We start from the raw sequence: 17,414 nt of genomic DNA, 5'->3' as shown, positions 1-17,414 counted from the left end.
TGTCATGCTCAGCATATAAAGCTGGGGGAAGGAGGAGGGGGACATTTGGAGTTATGGCATTTGTCTTCCCAAGTAACCGTTACGGGTGATGGAGCCCTGCTTTCCTGGAGATGGCTGAACACCTGCCTGCCGATGGGGAGTAGGAAATGAATTCCTTGTTCTACTTTGCTTGCGTGCATGGTTTTTGCTTTACTTGTTAAACTGTCTTTATCTCAGCCCACAATTTTTCTCACTTTTACTCTTCCGATTCTCTCCCCCATCCTACCAGGGGGGAGTGAGCAAGCAGCTGTGTGGTGCTTAGTTGCTGGCTGGGGTTAAACAACGACAGGGATCTTACAGCAATGGAAGAAGGAGACAATGAAGATATGACAGCATATGACAGATGCGAGCATAGATGTCTCAACAGAAGAGGAACACATTAAGCACAGCCTGGAGAAACAACGGTGAAGACTCTAATCCTTTTCCCACCCACTTGCAAATCCAGGAAAAAGATAAAATGTGAAAATTTTTCTTAAGATGCGCTTTGCTTTGTACATGTATGTACATAAGTAAGAGCTAGCTAGGTGCCCTCTCATTCAATAACTAAATTCACTATTCTCCTGGAATGAATTAGTACGCTATGTTCAGTTCAAATGCCAACAAACAGTGATGTGATTTTCTGAAATGGAAAGCGCAAGACATCTCAGAATAAACATAGTATCCTATGACTTACCAAGAATCATATGTTTATCACAGTGCTGCCAAAGTACAGAGAAATTGCAAATGGTTTAGGTAATTTCAAATTACTTCTGGGGCAAGCATCCAATCTGAGAGATCTGAAAATTGAGCTGTTTAAAAGTATTATCTTCCAAACATACTTATTTCACTTCAGCAAGCTGTACCAATAGCGTGCCAATCTGAGATCTAATCTAGTGGCAGCCTTTGGCCTAATACAGTAACTATAGTGCTTATGTTTAAAATTATTTTGTCTAGTTAATCTAGCTAACTGTGCTAACAGCATAGGAAGGTATACCTGAGATATTTAAAAGATTGCAGGTAGCTATTTGATTATGTAATTATCACTATGCCTGAACCGACATGACAAATGGATTCTACGTTTAACCAGCAAAAGAGTTCACATGCATTCTACCAAAAGCCCCACCACCACCCTGCCTTGAAGTTAATTGGACATCAAATTCTGGCACAAAATGTTAAAAGTTTCTTGGTCTCCTCAGTGAATTCTCTCAGACCTAAGAAGGTGTAAAGAGAAGTAACACCTTTTCATATTGCTCAGATACTCTATGCTACTTGTCTAATTTACCAAATGTTAGCTCATTCTCTTTTTTAAATAGCTGAACAACCAGTTGGAATATCTTATAGACACAGTTACAAGAATAATGTCTAACAACTAGGTTAGATCAATCTGCACTGTAATTCAGACATGATGAGCATATGTGTATATATGCACACATTTCATGGCTAGAAAAAAACCAATAATGCATTTTCATTATGATTTCAGTTCCTGGCCTGGTCTGTTTCCAGCAGAAGTTAGCAGTGTGTCAGCACTAACACACAAGGATACCTACTACCTTATACAAATATACAAAATGCATAGTATCAATCTCCCTTCTTCCCTCATATACTTCTGCTACTGTAAAATTGTCATCCTATGAGGTTTTAGAAAGAGTTATTATTAATCTTTCAGCTATTTCTTTCTTGATTCTTTTTTTTTAATCTTATACAAAAAGAAATCCTCTCTTTAAAGATTATTTCAAATCATTCAATTAATTCAGTCTCAGACCATTTAGGTTTTCATTTAAGAGGAAGGTGAAATAAATTAGTTTGGTCCTTCATAATATCTATTGATCAACTGGACAGGTTTACAATACAATACAATTTCATTTATAGGATGTCTCATAATACTGACATCAACAAAATGCCTTACAGTGAATTTTAAACACATTATCATAACATATCCATTGACTAAATTAGAAAAATATCTTTGTTTTATGTATTTTTTTAGAAATGCTTAACAAAGAAAGATGCAGTTTATCCTGAAGAAAGGAATTCTAAATGGCAGGATAACAATGAGACAGCACCAGTTCATCAGTAAATATCTGGAGGCAGCAGTTAACAGGTATGCTCAGCTTGCTAGGAGTTATGATCTAAAATGCTCACAGTAAGCATCATTATCCATTGTCCTACAGCTTGGGAAGACATTGGCACCATAATTTGGTTGGTGTAAAATAATGAAGATAACTTATTTGGTAAAACTCTTTGCTTATTTCTACTGAAAGCAATTTCTACTGAGAGCAATTATGCTGGATTCTGCACCTGAGATGGTGTAATCCTTGACGTAATTATAGACTGGGAGACAAGGCTGGAGTGCAGCCCTGCAGAAAGGAATGTGGGGGTTTTGGTTGATGGTAAGCTCAATATGAGTCATCAATGTGCCCAGGTGGCCAAAATGCACCATCCTGGGTGCATTAAGCACAGTATAGCTAAATGGTCAAAAGTAATTATTATCCCACTATAATCAGCATTGCTGCAGCCTTACCTTGAGTACTGTGTGCAGTTTTGGGCTCTACAATATAGGAAGGATATAAAAATATTAGGAAACTTCCAAAGGAAGGCAACAGAAGTGGTGAAAGGATGAGCGGGCATGACTTACAAGGAGTGGCTGAGGATACTAGTTTTGTCTAGTTTAGAGAAGAGGAGACTGAGGAGTTACCTCACCTCCTGTCTACAACTTCCTCATGAGGAAGAGTAGAGAGGGAGGTACTGATCTCTTAGATATATGGTTTAACTTTTAGGTTGCCCTGCATGGAGTCAGAAGTTGGATTCAATGAGCCCTGTGGGTCCCTTCCAACTCAGAATATTCTATGATTCTATGAAGATACAAGTACAAGGTAGCAGAGAGTGGTGTCTTAATATCATAGAGCAGAGCAATAGTAGGTCTTTCTTAGATATAATTAAAGAATTCTAAAATAAACTGTAATTGGGAAATAAGACAACTTTTTCTTGATTTTGAGAATTAAGAGTACTCCATATACTGAGAATAATGTGAAGTGCCCAAGATGCTGCATTTAAATACTGAACACCACACACCAAAACAGCAGCAAAAGCAGCAGGAAAGCAAGCAAAAAATATCATTATAATAATAACAATCTTGATCTTGATAAATATATGTGAATTCTCAGAGTCACATCTTTCAAATGGGTAAAATTCCATCAATGGCTGTAATACACTTTTCCCCCCACTACAGAGCTAGAAGTCTATCTAAAATGAGTCTAACATTCCTGTTAGAGTTATTTACAAGTGGTATTTAGTACTCTTTATTTTGAAAAGAAAAGTGCATGAAAAGTCACATTTTTATACCAATTTCTGTATACAGGACTTCCACAGTGTAATACCAGCAGGCTGTCTGGTGGATTCCACAGAGCAGCCATGACAGAAACAGAAGGAGGTTTAAGGAAAATACAGAGATGAAGAAAAACATCTCCAAAATTTGCAGATCAGTAAGATTATGAAGATTTGTCTCCCTCCATTAGAATTGTCAAGGTTTTCCATGCTAGGTACAGCATGAAAAAAGCTAATATAAAAATTAAAGTAATTTATTTTCTAAGAGTAAATACTGTAGAGGGAAAAATTTACTTTAGTGATACTATAACTCTATCCATGGCTGTTTTGGTCCCTTTGGTTACTCTGGTTATCATGGTAATCCATTGTGGTTTAATCCAAGTATTACTGAAGTTGGGACATTCCTTTTCCTTAAATGCAATCTGCAGCATGTTTTTAGAACCTACTTTTTGTAATAGGAAACACTGAAAACTAAATTGAGGGTCCTAGAAAGACCTATTGGTAATTCAGGACTGATCAAGATAAATTCACATTTCCTATTTACTGAAATCATTAGGTGATCCATTAAGATCATAAAGATTAGACTGTATACTGAGGCAATTAAAATTGTGTGTGTGTGATATTTAGTATACACATTCAGTTCTCCAGACTTTGGGTTTATGTTGTTGCCACTGTCCACTGAGATACTGGCTGCCAGCCTGTGAGCCCAGCTTTAACTTCTTGGTTTTGTATGAAAATGAAATTAACAAATTAATACATCAGCTAGTACATAATAAGAAATGTAGGACAACCACATGTCACCTGGCTTTGGTCATTATTTGAGATTTTCAAAGATGCAAAATATTGCCAAGCTTTTTAATCAATCATTTGGAATGACAAAGTCAGCCGCATGGTGCTCATGGTAAGCCTTTGTCTATCGGCCTCCAGACTGGAGGATTCCTACTGACAAATGCAGACATTCCTGTTAAACCACTAACATGGTCAAGAAACAGAAGCAAGAAAATGTACACCTAAATCTGATACAGACTCCTAATTCAAAACATTTGCGTTAAACATAAACCAAAGAATGGCACCAATCCATTTGTGATAACATAGTGGCTAAGCAATTTCTAATCAATATGGTCAACCTTGATAATAGGAACAGTCAGTGCAATTACATTCCAAATAATCAATGTTTTTTGCCATCAAAACCACAAAAGGCAGAGAATTAACTTACTTTAAGACACAAATGTCCACCACAAATGTGAATGCAAAGGGAGTAAAGTTATTTATTAATGCTAATGAAGGAGTATTTTGTAGCTCATTCCATGCCCACTCTGGTACAAGAATGTACTGAATGTCCTCTATTTCTCCTGGGACAAGCTAGGGTCTCTCTAGGGTTGCTCATACTTGCTCCTTCTCTTGACCTAGATTCTCCATGACTTATGACAGTGAGAGACTTAGAAGTCAATTAACTGTCTGTAACAGCCCTATTCAACCACTGTTCCAGCCTGTTCAGCTTTGCACAATGAAAGTAAACCCCAGGTTGGCTGGGGACAACTCTTCCTGCGTTCAGTAATTCCTGCCATCAATAAGAGGGTCCCCCCTTTTGGAGAAGCACACAGCCAAAATAGCAGGAGCAAACCTGTAGTGTCACACCCATAAATTTGATCATCTCTTTCTTTCCAGCCCTGCCCCTTCATTACATATCAATAGAATATTTGTAATAAATATTCATATATGACCAGATCATCAGCTAATGTGAATTTGATGCAGTAAAGCTATTCTGGATGGTGAATATCTTTCTGTATTTTTCAATATTTCTTTTGTTGAACTATGCTGTAGTGATGTTTTTTCTTAAACATTGCAACTTCCCATTTTTCAAGCTTTAATTCCAAAGTTATTTGATTCTGGGCAGGGGAGAGAGGAGACTTTTAAATGCTGCTCTGCATGTGCTAGCTGGTGTTTCTGTTTCAAGAGTCTGCTGATTTCTGAAGTTATGTTACTCTTCAGGATGATAATTCTCCCAGACTCCAGTGCAGGGTTCTTGTTAGAATTTTACCAAAAGAGGATAACAGTCTATTTGTTCAGCACAAGGAGCACTGAAAAATAAAAGCATGATGAATTTTCACATTTTCTGATGTCTTATCTAGCACTGTAATTTTCCTCTTCTCTGTAACTACAATGATTAGGAAAGCTATCAATCAGTCACAGATAGAGTAAAATAAATATTAGTTTTCAAAAAGAAAAAAAATCAATATAGGCAGTTTAAGAATTAAACAGCATTGAGTAGTGTCTTTTCCACCCTTTTTGCAGTGGAATAAATGACCACAGAAGTTACAAGCAGTTGAGAAAGTAGCACTCTACTGTGCAGTTAAAAATGATGGATAAAATGAGAATAGAGCTGCAAAGCTGTCACTTTCAGATGTTAAAAAGACAAGCATTTTTCTAGGCTAACTGAAAAAATCATTTGCTCATCTACGTATTCTGCTTAGATGTCAAAAAAATAAAGGCTTTATAGCATTTAACATTTTAATGCTTCAGGAGAAATAGCAGACTTAGGCCTAGTCTTCCTCTCATTGAACATGATGAGAATTTTTGTCTCTAAATTCAAAGTAAGTGGACTTAGATCCTTGGTTTTAAAGAAAAGTAATATTTGAGAAGATGATAATATAAATATAGAATCATGTGCTACAGTTCTGGTGGCATAAATTTAGAGATAAAAGTAACACTTGTTAGTAATAGTAAATTTGGACAAATATTCTTATCTTCATCTTGTGCTTTCTTCCAGTTTATGATCTTCCTGAACAGTTACACATCTGTGAGACAGACATCCAAACTCCAGGAATGAACCACACAAGGCTCTCCTTAAAAAACAGGGCCAGGTTCAACTTCCCATTTACCCATTAAGCTCATGTTAGGCTTACAGTTGTCTAGGCTCAAGGGGAGAAAATTCCCTTGAGGCTGCGACCTTTGCAGTTGTGCACAAATGCTTCAAATATAGGGTCACCGCTACATATAAGTAGCAGCAAAAAAACAAATTCCAAAATTCACCTTTTTTGAGAAGAATTGGTCAGTGAGAGCTCACCTGCTGGAGTACGTTAAATGAACAGCTTGTCTATTAAAAGACTGCATATTAGTATGACAGTTAAAGAAAGATCATAAAAGATGGAAGCTCTGGGCTGGGTTCTCAGCTCCTAGAAGCACCAGAGTTACATTGGAGTCAATAGATCAATGTCGTTTTCTACATGCGAGGGTTTGATCGTCCGAAGGCATTAAAATGTGTCCCAGGGCTTGGTCTACCAAAGCCTTTTTGCAGTTTTCCCAGCACAAGGCAAACTGTGCAATGTTCTGCAGAACTTATTAAGTGCAAGAAAGGCCACAGACTGCCGCACAACACTAAGTTGGTTCATGTTCAAGTCATAAAGAGTAGCCAGTGCACTACTGCAATAAAAGGCAATAGTTTCTTTCCTAGAAGGATTCTGTGCCTTACTATCAGCTAACTGTTTGTCGTGGTTTAACCCCAGCCAGCAACTAAGCACCACGCAGCTGCTCACTCACTCCCCCCACCCAGTGGGATGGGGGAGAAAATCGGGAAAAAGTAGTAAAACTCATGGGTTGAGATAAGAATGGTTTAATAGAACAGAAAAGAAGAAACTAATAATGATAATAATAACACTAATAAAATGACAAGAGCAATAATAAAAGGATTGGAATGTACAAATGATGCGCAGTGCAATTGCTCACCACCCGCCAACCGACACCCATCTAGTCCCTGAGTGGCGATTCCCTGCCCCCACACCCCCCAGTTCCTGTGCTAGATGTGACGTCCCATGGTATGGAATACCCCTTTGGCCAGTTTGGGTCAGGTGCCCTGGCTGTGTCCTGTGCCAACTTCTTGTGCCCCTCCAGCTTTCTCGCTGGCTGGGGATGAGAAGCTGAAAAATCCTTGACTTTAGACTAAACACTACTTAGCAACAACTGAAAACATCAGTGTTATCAACATTCTTTGCATACTGAACTCAAAACATAGCACTGTACCAGCTACTAGCAAGACAATTAACTCTATCCCAGCTGAAACCAGGACACTGTTGCACTGCTGTGTTTCCGCTTGACTGCTCGGTTGTCTGGGATATCATCTCTGAGATGCGTGTTAAACCAGATGCCACTGAATACGGCCCTGTCACTGTGCACTCCCAAATTCCTGAGATAATGTAATCTTATTAAAAACTATTGTCCTTATCTGAATACTTCTCCTCTCTTTTTCCTGTAGAGGAAGTTAAGTAGTATCTGTGTCAGTAGTAAACAAAAAGCTGGGAGCCATTTGTAATCCTGACATTATTGTCGCAAATTATGAATTATGACTCTACCAGCCATGATGCTGTCAAACCACATGTAGCCACTGTCACTGCATGACCAGAGCTCTGCAGTAGCATCTTCCTCAGCCAGATAGATACCCTATTTCAGGCTGTTTTCCCCAAGAGCAAACCTAATGCTTCTACCTGCCCTTTAAGCACTTCTGATTCATATCAATCTGTGTCAAAGAACATTACAACAATAATATATAACTCTAGGGAGCACTGATATTATATAAACTGCAGCACAATACTTAACATATTAAATTCAGTTTTTCAGTTTAGCTATTCTCTGTCTATTTTACTTGGCTTTAAACTAAACAAACCTCCAGTGCCAAATGCAGCAGTTGGAACTGACCACCTACAGCACAAGATTAAGGAAATGAAAAAATGGTGTGTATTTGTTCTGAAGATAAAGCCTTCTTCTCTCCAGCAAAGGAACTTCATTGATTATAAACCACACTGCTTTAAATTAAATAAAATGGAAATATAATGAGCTATGGTGGAGTGAACTATAGTTTATTTAAAACTTTTCAATCACATAAAATCTGAGGGAGGTCACTCTTCGGGTAACAGAATTTTCCCGGCTTCTCTACGAAGAAGAAGTTTCCTGTAAACCTGACAACTTTATTGTAAAAGACAAAACATGTAGTGAAAGGGAGATAAGTTGATTTCAGTTCATAAAAGGCCCTTTTACTTCTTCTATTTTACCCTGTCTGTAAATAACATCTTCTTTACAGTGTCACATCTTTTGGGGCTCTATAGAGCAAAACCCTGAGTTTGCCTATGCAGTCAGACCTTCAGAGGCTTCAGTCTGACCATGCAAGTGGAATACAGGAGGCACATGTTTCAGTGTCACCCAGACTCTGAACTTTGTCAACATCTCTCTAACTACTGTAGCATGAAGCAAGAACATAACTTCCTCCACTTGCCCAGACACAAAAGGTGACCTACACTGATGACATTATTCTAATTCAAGTGAGCATGCCCAATGAGAAATGAACATCAACAGATGAGAGAAAAAGGACCACCTCCAGAGGCAGGGTGGCCCTGCTACCTGTTTCTTACAAAAGTACATACATATTTCTGAGGCTTGCCAGTTCACGTTATTTCTAATGCTTACCCAGCCATCTAAAACAAACAAAAATTAAGCTGTAGACTAGTTCAGAAATGTAATAGAGAGTGATATAATGATCCTATCAGTCTTGAAGTCATTATGATGCTGTCTCAAGTACAGATACAGTTGATTGGAGGATGTAATTGTCTAGTTAAAAAGGTATATATAAACCTAAGATCTATTAAAGTCAAAGAAAAGAATTTCATTACAGTTTGTGTGCTGGAGAACAGCAGTAATATCATGGGTGCTTCTCTGTGAGCTCTCTCCCATTCCCTCTGATTTAAACCCAATATTTAATATATCATTCAGCACAGATTTCAGTGCTGTCCTTTATGTCCACTAAAGGAGCACAGCTGAAGACTCTCCGCCGCGTTCAACTCCCACGTAGTGAAAATAATTTCTATTTTCCCATTTATTTTAAAGCTGCTTGACTTGAATACTTTATATTACTACATACTTGTGTGAAATCCAAGAAGCCTGTTTAATTTACATGTCAGCTCAAAGGAGCATAGGAAAAGAAAAACATAGTACATGTTCAGTGCATACTGAGTACTAGTAATCAGCAAGTCACTTAAAAATATATAAAATGAATCTCAGCCAGAACATTGGAATTTAACCAAAATGATAACAATTTTGAATAAGTAATTTCCAAACCAATTTAAATGTCAGTCTTCTTCATAGAGCTCCTACCTTCACTGTAGTTCATGATGAAGTAGTAGCATATTGGATAGCTGCTGCTAAGCCTGCTCTTTGGTTCAGTGCACCGGTTCCATGTGTGGTAGCTTGGAAGCTCAGGAGAATTTAGTGAATCCTGGTTAATACATGAGATATCAACAGGAGTAAAGGGAGGTCTGTAAAATTAGGGAAAAGAAGAGATGCTATAGTAAAAGATCCATAAAGCATTAGCAGATCCTGGTTTGCCATGTCTCTCCTCAAGGTAAGCAAGTAAAAGCTGTGTTCTGTCTGAATGACTCTCATGAATGAAAGCATCAAGATTTGCAACTCATTTCTGAGAGAGTGAATAGCAACAGACCTTTTAAGAGGTCTCAGAAAAAGGCCACACTACATTGTAGAGAGTGATGTCAAGAAAGACAGAGAGAATGATGTTAAAATGAAGAAAGACCAAAAGACTGAGAACAGGCATCACTAGAAAGACCATGGAGGTGAGTTGTATGTTAAGCCTTCTCAAGAGTCAGCCAAGAATTACTACTCAGCCTATTGTGGGAAGACTTTTTAATACCCTTCCCTATAATGATAGAGAAAATTAAACTCTAGTCATTTTATAGTTAATGCATTCCCAAACTGTTAGTTTTATTCACAGAGATGGTTCCTCTCAATATATTTTGCTAAGCTCCACTCCAGCAGATTGGTAATTGTGGCTTCAGTCCAACACAGCATACATAAAAGTGAACTTGTGAGCAGTTGAATTGATTTTAGTGAAGTATAGATATATTTAAGGTATTCATATGCTTAACTGCTTTGCTGGACTATGGTTTAGATGAACAACATCTCTATATCACCCTATCAGCCTGTCCAGCAATGCAATGGAGCCAGCAAAAAGTTAATGTGATTGTTAAGTCAGTGGAAATAGGGCATGCACAAGTCTATGAAATGGTCTTGTGGAAGCATTTGTCTGAAATTAGTTCTTACTTTTTCAAATTAGCTCATTTTTCTGAATAAAAGGGCTGACTATTCTGTGCAAAAATGGAGAAATTAAATAAAATGAACATACTGAGTTATGAATAGTTGTCATCAAACTGTAGCTTAAAAGCATATCTGAAAGGAAAAAGGCTGTTCAAAGATCAAATGCAAAAGTTTATAGGTTTTATTAATGACAGAAAAATATTAGTTTTCATGTATTTTATTAGTCCTGAATAATATCCTCCTAATTAAAATTAGTGCCTGCTAGATTTCTCAAATGGCATTTTAGCAATGATAAAGAAAACAATCCACATTTCATGTAAATACTTTGCTGTACATTAAAAATAATTACCAATTCATTTACTTAAATACCAGGTTTGTTTTACAATAGTCAGTGAGGCTTGTGCTATACAGCAAATTAGATTTCAAAACCTAAGCACTATCATAACGCAGGGACCTATACTGAAAAATCAGGAAATGGTGTTGAGATCAGCAGGTAAAATTATTCCTAAGGATCTGTGCAGCTTTGAACCACTACGCTAGGTGAGCAGCAAGAGGCGGGTGCTGACAGAATGCTGTGGGACCCAGAACCATTTGAGTTGCCTAACCAGGTTTGACCCTTACCCCAGAGAAAGGAACAAGAAGTGAACATTTGCAGAACCACCTGGGTGATTTAGGAGATTAGATCCCATTTCAAAGCTCCTTGGGTATTTGAGTCTTAAGGAAACCCCATGACACTTAGGCTAGAAAGGCCCAGATATTTTGAAACAAAGCAAAAGATGCATAAAAATTCAGAGTAGTGTCTCAATACCCTAAAATGCACCTCTGTGTGCACCTGTGGTTATGGTCTTAAGTAACTTTAAGACATAGGTTATTTCATTTAATTTTTTCTCTTCTTCTTTTTCTCCCTTTGAGAACATGGTTCAGAGGCTGCTGAAATCAATGGAATGCCTTTGTATCAGTGATTTTGAATATTATTTGTGAGAAACAGTCATGCATCATCTCAGTTTGCAGACAGACAACTGAACACAAGCACTACACTTCATTTACACTCTGTACTTGAGTCAGAAGACTGCGATCTCTTTTGAGACCTCTAATCTGTCCTGCGCTAAACAAGATCAGAAGTGACGCTTTATCCCTTCTGATTGCAGAGACATCCCAAGGGCTTTAGGCCTTTTAGAACATAAACCGTGCACAGGAGCATTATCAATATGTCTTCATGATTTTAAGAACAGTAAGTAAACAAGGCTAAATGTTACCGAGTTATTCATTTTCCTCAGGTGATTAGATAGGGACTTTACTGTAGAATTTCCTCTACCTATTGCAGTAGGATTGTTGTAACCATGATCCAAGGATAGAAGAGAAGCAGGGTGGAGAGTATCTTTCATTAGACAAATAGTTAGAGGTGGAAAAATACCTGGCAAATACCTATTCAAAAAAAGAACAGCAAAACTCCAGCTAAGTAAAGATTAGAAACAACTGGTCTGAGTTTAATATAAGAAAGCTAAGCAGTTACACAACTTAGTCATCTCTTCTCCTTGTTTCAGAGTACTATCTTTTATATTAAGACCCTAGCCTTTGCAGCAGGATGGAGAAAAAACATCAGCCAAGAACTGTGGGAATCTAGTTAAAATGAAAGTGGAGAATATTAAAATGTCCCATAAACTCAATATCTCTACTTAATCTCTGGAACTATTCCCTTTGTATCCAGTAAGAACATGCATTTTTATTTCCTAGGTTTTGTTCTGAAGTTTTAAGTGTACTGTGAGGACCAGGACTGAGAATTTGGAGATTAACTAACTCTTTTAAGAAAAATAATCTCTCATTCACAACTGAGTGTTGTTTGTTGATTACCTGTCTAAGGTCATTTCCATGCATAGTGACTGTATAATTTTGCTATCATTGCTGTCATTGGTACATCTAGTGGATTGGGTAACCTTTACTTTGTTTTGGGATGCCCATGGGCAGAATCCATGGACTGTGAAGGTCTGGCTGTAGTAGACAGGTGTTGTTGTAATTGTGAACACAAGTTGGTAAGATTCGCCTTGTACTCTAACTGAATTAGACTCCATTCTGTTTCTTGGCCCACATGAGTTTGCTTCTAATTTTGAGTTATTGTGAGATAGAAGCACAAGGCAAAGAAGTGTTTGAAAGCTAGGGGAAAGCTGAAGAGCGCAGGTTGTGGGAAAGAAATTTCAATGGTGTAATTTTTTAGTGACTATCCACACAGTTTCTAGCATATTGTTTCTGACAGCTGCAGTTATGCAAGTGGGTACAGCTGTAGGTTATGGATTTTCATTTTTATAGTAGTTAGCTTACCTTCTTTATTCTGTCAAGGTTTTCTTCATGACAAAAGTGAAAGCGGGGGGAGTTTAAAAAAAAATCACCTCTTAGAAGATATTTTTTTGAATTCTGTAGTTTAGGGTTTGTTTGGGGTTTTTTTTCCCTCAATGGGCACAAAATGAAGTTTGCTACAAATATTTTCAATCTTATGGAAGAAATCTATTCTATTTTAGGTAGTGTTTATTAAAAAAAAAAGAGATATCAGGGCTTAACCTTAAAGTCCAGGAAGCTGTGCAAGAGTAAATAAAAAGATGTTTTAATACTGAAGTGAAATGATAGGACTCTGTGTGTGTGATATAAGCCATTTCAGGATAATGTGAAGATACCTACATTTTCTTCTATACTATTTCAAATGAAAAGTATTCTAATTTTTCTTTTGTTTGTTCCATGGAATATTTTCAAATTTCAACTATATATCCTAGCTTAAAATATGCATGCTAAAAATATGATATTTTCCTATGGCACAAAGATCTCTCTCAGTTTTTTTAACTTTAAACTTAAGTAATTAGGTATCCATCAGTCTTTTTATCTGTGTTCATATTCTTAACAAAAATTGTGGAGCAGACTATTATTAAAGATGTGTTATGTACTTTGCCACAGAAAGAATATTAATTTCTTCCCATTCGGACAATAATAGGATGGACAGTATTTAAACACAACTTTCCTATAAATATTTTCCTGGGATTAAGCCAGGATAATTAGAACTAGCCTTGCCAAATCCTCCCACTGACTAGTTCTATAAAACTATGTGGGGCAGAAGGCTAATAATTTGGAAAGTAAATAAAATATTTGTATTCATCAACCTCATGGAAACATAATGAAGATGTGGAAGAAAGTCTGGCTGGCCTAGGTGAAAAAAAAAAAAAAAGAAGCCTGTATTCTGTTCAAGTTACTTAAATACATTTTTTCCAATTATATATTAATAGGTCTAATAATATTACACCTATTATTTTAAGCAAGAGTAGGACCTTCATCTAGCAAGTACCATGTGGAAACTTAAAGACAATCCTCGCTGCAAAGAGTTTAGTATCAAAACAAGCAATATAAAATGAAAGAGGAAGGTAGTTATGTTGTCTCCACTGCACATGGGTGAGGCCAAGACAGAGACAGACACAATCTGTCCATGTGTGTAATGATGGCAGAGTTTACAATTTAGCCTAAGCAGAGTTAGAGGTTAAGGATGTGTGAAAATGAAGCCAAATTCTTTATGTCAGCCCCACACATTAAGGGGGAAATTTTCTAAACGTGAGCTCCAAAACAAAAATTAACCTCAGCTAACTTTAGATAACTAGCCTTTGAATCATTTCCTTAAACACAGGTATCTGATGCCATTTGAGATATGTTAGGGTATCAAGGACATCTGCAAGGGGCTGGCAGATACAACACAGGGCATACAGAAAATCTAGGCACCTGGTTCAGCAGTAGCAGGGCAGATGGCTTAAGCATCTCAAATGGCTTAGATGTCTGTGTTAGGCAACTAAAGCAAACCAGTAATTGAAAAACATTTATCAGGCATGTACATTTATCAGGGTGTCTCTATAATCAGTACAATGAGATACTTATCTTCAGCAAGATGAACAGCTCTCTGGAGGTACCACTCTTCTTCCACTGCCTTTGGAGAGACCCTTGGCTAACTGTGCTCCTGAAGAAGATTCAGAATTTAGGCAGTGATTTTTTTACATATGATTTTTTATATTTTTCAGAAAGAGTATCCTGGCTGGCCTTAGGCAAAAAGAGCAGTGGATTTTATTGCTTTGTTTTGTTTTGTTTTATTCAGTAATCTTATATTTATGTACTAATTTTATTCTTTAAATGAAAGGATTTATTTAGATGGTTAAAACATGGTAAGCGTGTATGAAAAAAACCCCAGCAGCATTCATTATGTCTTTATCAGGAGGCAAAACCACAATACACTTTCAAAAAATTTTATTCTTAGTAACAAAGTGCCAGATTTAGCCTAGAGTACCCAGGATTTGGAACAGCAAACCCAACATAAAGATGATGTTGAAACACCTTTAAGTGAGAACTACATTCTAATTCATTAAGTTAAAAACCTTTAGAAGAATTACAGCTGTACTATAGTGAAATCAGCTGTGGATACTTAGAACTTTTCAAGGTCAGAACATACATGATTACTTTTATATAGCAATGATGGCTGGTTCAGGATGTAGGTCCACTGCACTCATTTTTCAAAACATCTCACTTTATCTCCTTGTGACAAAACATACATACTTCACATGCAAAGTTTCTCTTCTGAGGTTTACTTTCTTAATAGGATCCAATTAAAAGGCATGCACTATTTTGCTTTGTATTCTGGTTTTCAGAGTCCTGTGTGGTCCTTGTCCTCAGGCATCCCTGATTCTGATACCAGCATTTCAGTGTTGACCTTGAATGAAAGCTTTAAGCTGCCTCCCAGCAAGACCTCCCAAGAACCTTTCACCTACACATTCCTCCAAATTTTACCACATAGACAAAATTTTGCAAGTCCAGGTCTGTTCCTCATCACTTCACAAAGTGTTTGTCATTTGGTGCTACCCCTTTAAATGTTGCCCTTGTTTGTATTTTCCATCATGCTGTACATTGACCCAACACTTGATCCCTTCCTAGTGTCTCATCTGCATTTTTAAATTCCCAGTCTCCTCTCTTAAACAGGTAAGTAAGTGACTTAGGCTTCCCAAGGAGTATGTGTTTCTCAAAGATCCCTTTCAAGTCTAGGCTGACAGTCTATTCTGAAATAAGTGCATGTGTGAGCATTCAGAATTTACTTATAAATATGGAAATAATCATGTTTATCTTTTCAGGCGGTTGGCTTTTTTACCACCCTAGCACCACTAGAAGTGTTTGTTTACTATAAACACTTGTTGGCTGTCAGTGAGAGTTTCAATATTTCTCATTGGTTTTATCATTCAAACAATAACATTAGATGAATGCAACCTTTTGCACTGTTTGTAGGTTGACCCTCTCTGTTCAAACCCAAAATACTGCATTTCACTTGGAAAAATCCGTTCAATCATGATATATCCTGGGTTTCTTAAGAATGCTCGATACATGAGGAAATCCTACACAACAAAATAAATGACACTCAAACATGACAACTATGATCACATCTACCAACAAAGACTTGGCATGAATGGCTACATTTAGATCTTCTTATCTGGGTTAAAAAACAAGAAGGTTAATCAATTTGTGATGCTGCACAGAACACATTTCTCAGGTGAGAGCCATATCCACAAGCATTCTCAAGTGCAACACCTGAAATCAGAAAGAAACCAGAAAGGCTCTCCACTGTCAGCAACTCTTCTTGACAGGTTTTGTTGACAAGTGAACACACAAATGCACTTTCACAGAAGCTGTAAATGTGCTCAAAAGTTTCACAATTAAAAGATGTATCTTAAAAATGTTTAGACTCTTTCTCCTTTCAGACCATATGCTCTTAAAACTATGAGCATAAATGTTATATCACAAAATGAATAGAGAGGCATCTGGTGGAAAGAGGACCTTCAGCATTAATGTGATTGGGTTTTGGATGCCACCCTACGAAATTAAGTGGGAGATTCATTGTTAATTTCATTCAGACATGAATTTCTGAATTCAAATGATCTTTTTCTATATCTTTTTAGGCAAGATCTTTCATGTGCACATGTTGACAGATAGTCCCTTTAAAATCACTGTTGAGGCCTCGCCTGCAGGTGAAAGAAAATGTCTAACAACTGAGGGGAACCATGAGGGGATTAGCTTGTTAAAAATATTGCTAACAAAATTAAAGAGGGACCCCAAGGATCACAAGGGCACATTTTTCAGTTTGGGATCTCCTTGTAATGACATGAGTTTGCTATAAAAGAAAAGGCACCAGTGACTGAAAACATAATAGAGCTGAAAAGCTAAAGGTCGTTCCATATCATCTAGGTACATCATGAATTTGAGTGGTCCAAAGCCAGCTCCTCTTGTTACAGGATCTGACAGATTGTGAAGCCGGGTCCCCTTGATTTGTCTTTGCTTTCCTCTCTAACAGTGTTTCTTCCATGTGGATGAAAGAGCCGAAGAAAGCAACTGCCATATAATGTGGAGAGGTGACAGAGGATTCTTCTTCTTCTGGACTAGAATATCAACTTCAAAGACTGAAATACTGTCGCATAATCATATAGTCTGTCTGCACACTTCACATTTTCCCCTTGGCCTTGGAGGAGAAAAGTTGTCATTATATTTATGGTTTGTTACACATAAAATATTTTTTATTTCCATTTATGCAATTTATATTAGATTTGTAAACAGATATACATACTGTCTAAGCAATGCACAGTAACCTGAGGGACCCGGGGGTACAGTGACTCATTTAGCAAGCAATTACCTCATTAAGATTAGGGAAATAAACTGTACCTGACAAAACTATTGCTGAATAAAAGATTCTGGTTTGGATTTCTTTGAATGTCTTTGTTTTAATTCCAAAAAACATCACCAATATCTGATAGAAAGAATTAAAAGACAGAAGTGAAAGCAGGCTTAAAGGGTGCTAGTGCTTATTAAAGAAACACTTTTTAGAAGAGAATTTATACAGTTCCATAGAAGGAAATCCTAAGTATTCCACCACCCTCTGTTTTAAATGATGAGTAATATTTCAGTCCCGAGTCCTAACATTCTTA

General features: G+C 37.2%; 1 long non-coding RNA gene across 1 annotated transcript; it reads left to right on the top strand.

The window, feature by feature from the left end:
• The first annotated feature begins 286 nt into the window (after positions 1–286).
• On the top strand, positions 287–17,269 carry LOC142032793 (uncharacterized). The gene is made up of 3 exons (XR_012650996.1): positions 287–443; positions 2,003–2,116; positions 16,787–17,269. It is a non-coding gene; the product is annotated as an uncharacterized LOC142032793 (long non-coding RNA).
• Positions 17,270–17,414: the final 145 nt, after the last annotated feature.

This window comes from Buteo buteo, chromosome 7 (assembly GCF_964188355.1).
Source record: "Buteo buteo chromosome 7, bButBut1.hap1.1, whole genome shotgun sequence".
Taxonomy (NCBI): Eukaryota; Metazoa; Chordata; class Aves; order Accipitriformes; family Accipitridae; genus Buteo; species Buteo buteo.
Note: the sequence above shows the minus strand (reverse complement) of the source record. Positions and strands in the feature narration are given on the sequence as shown.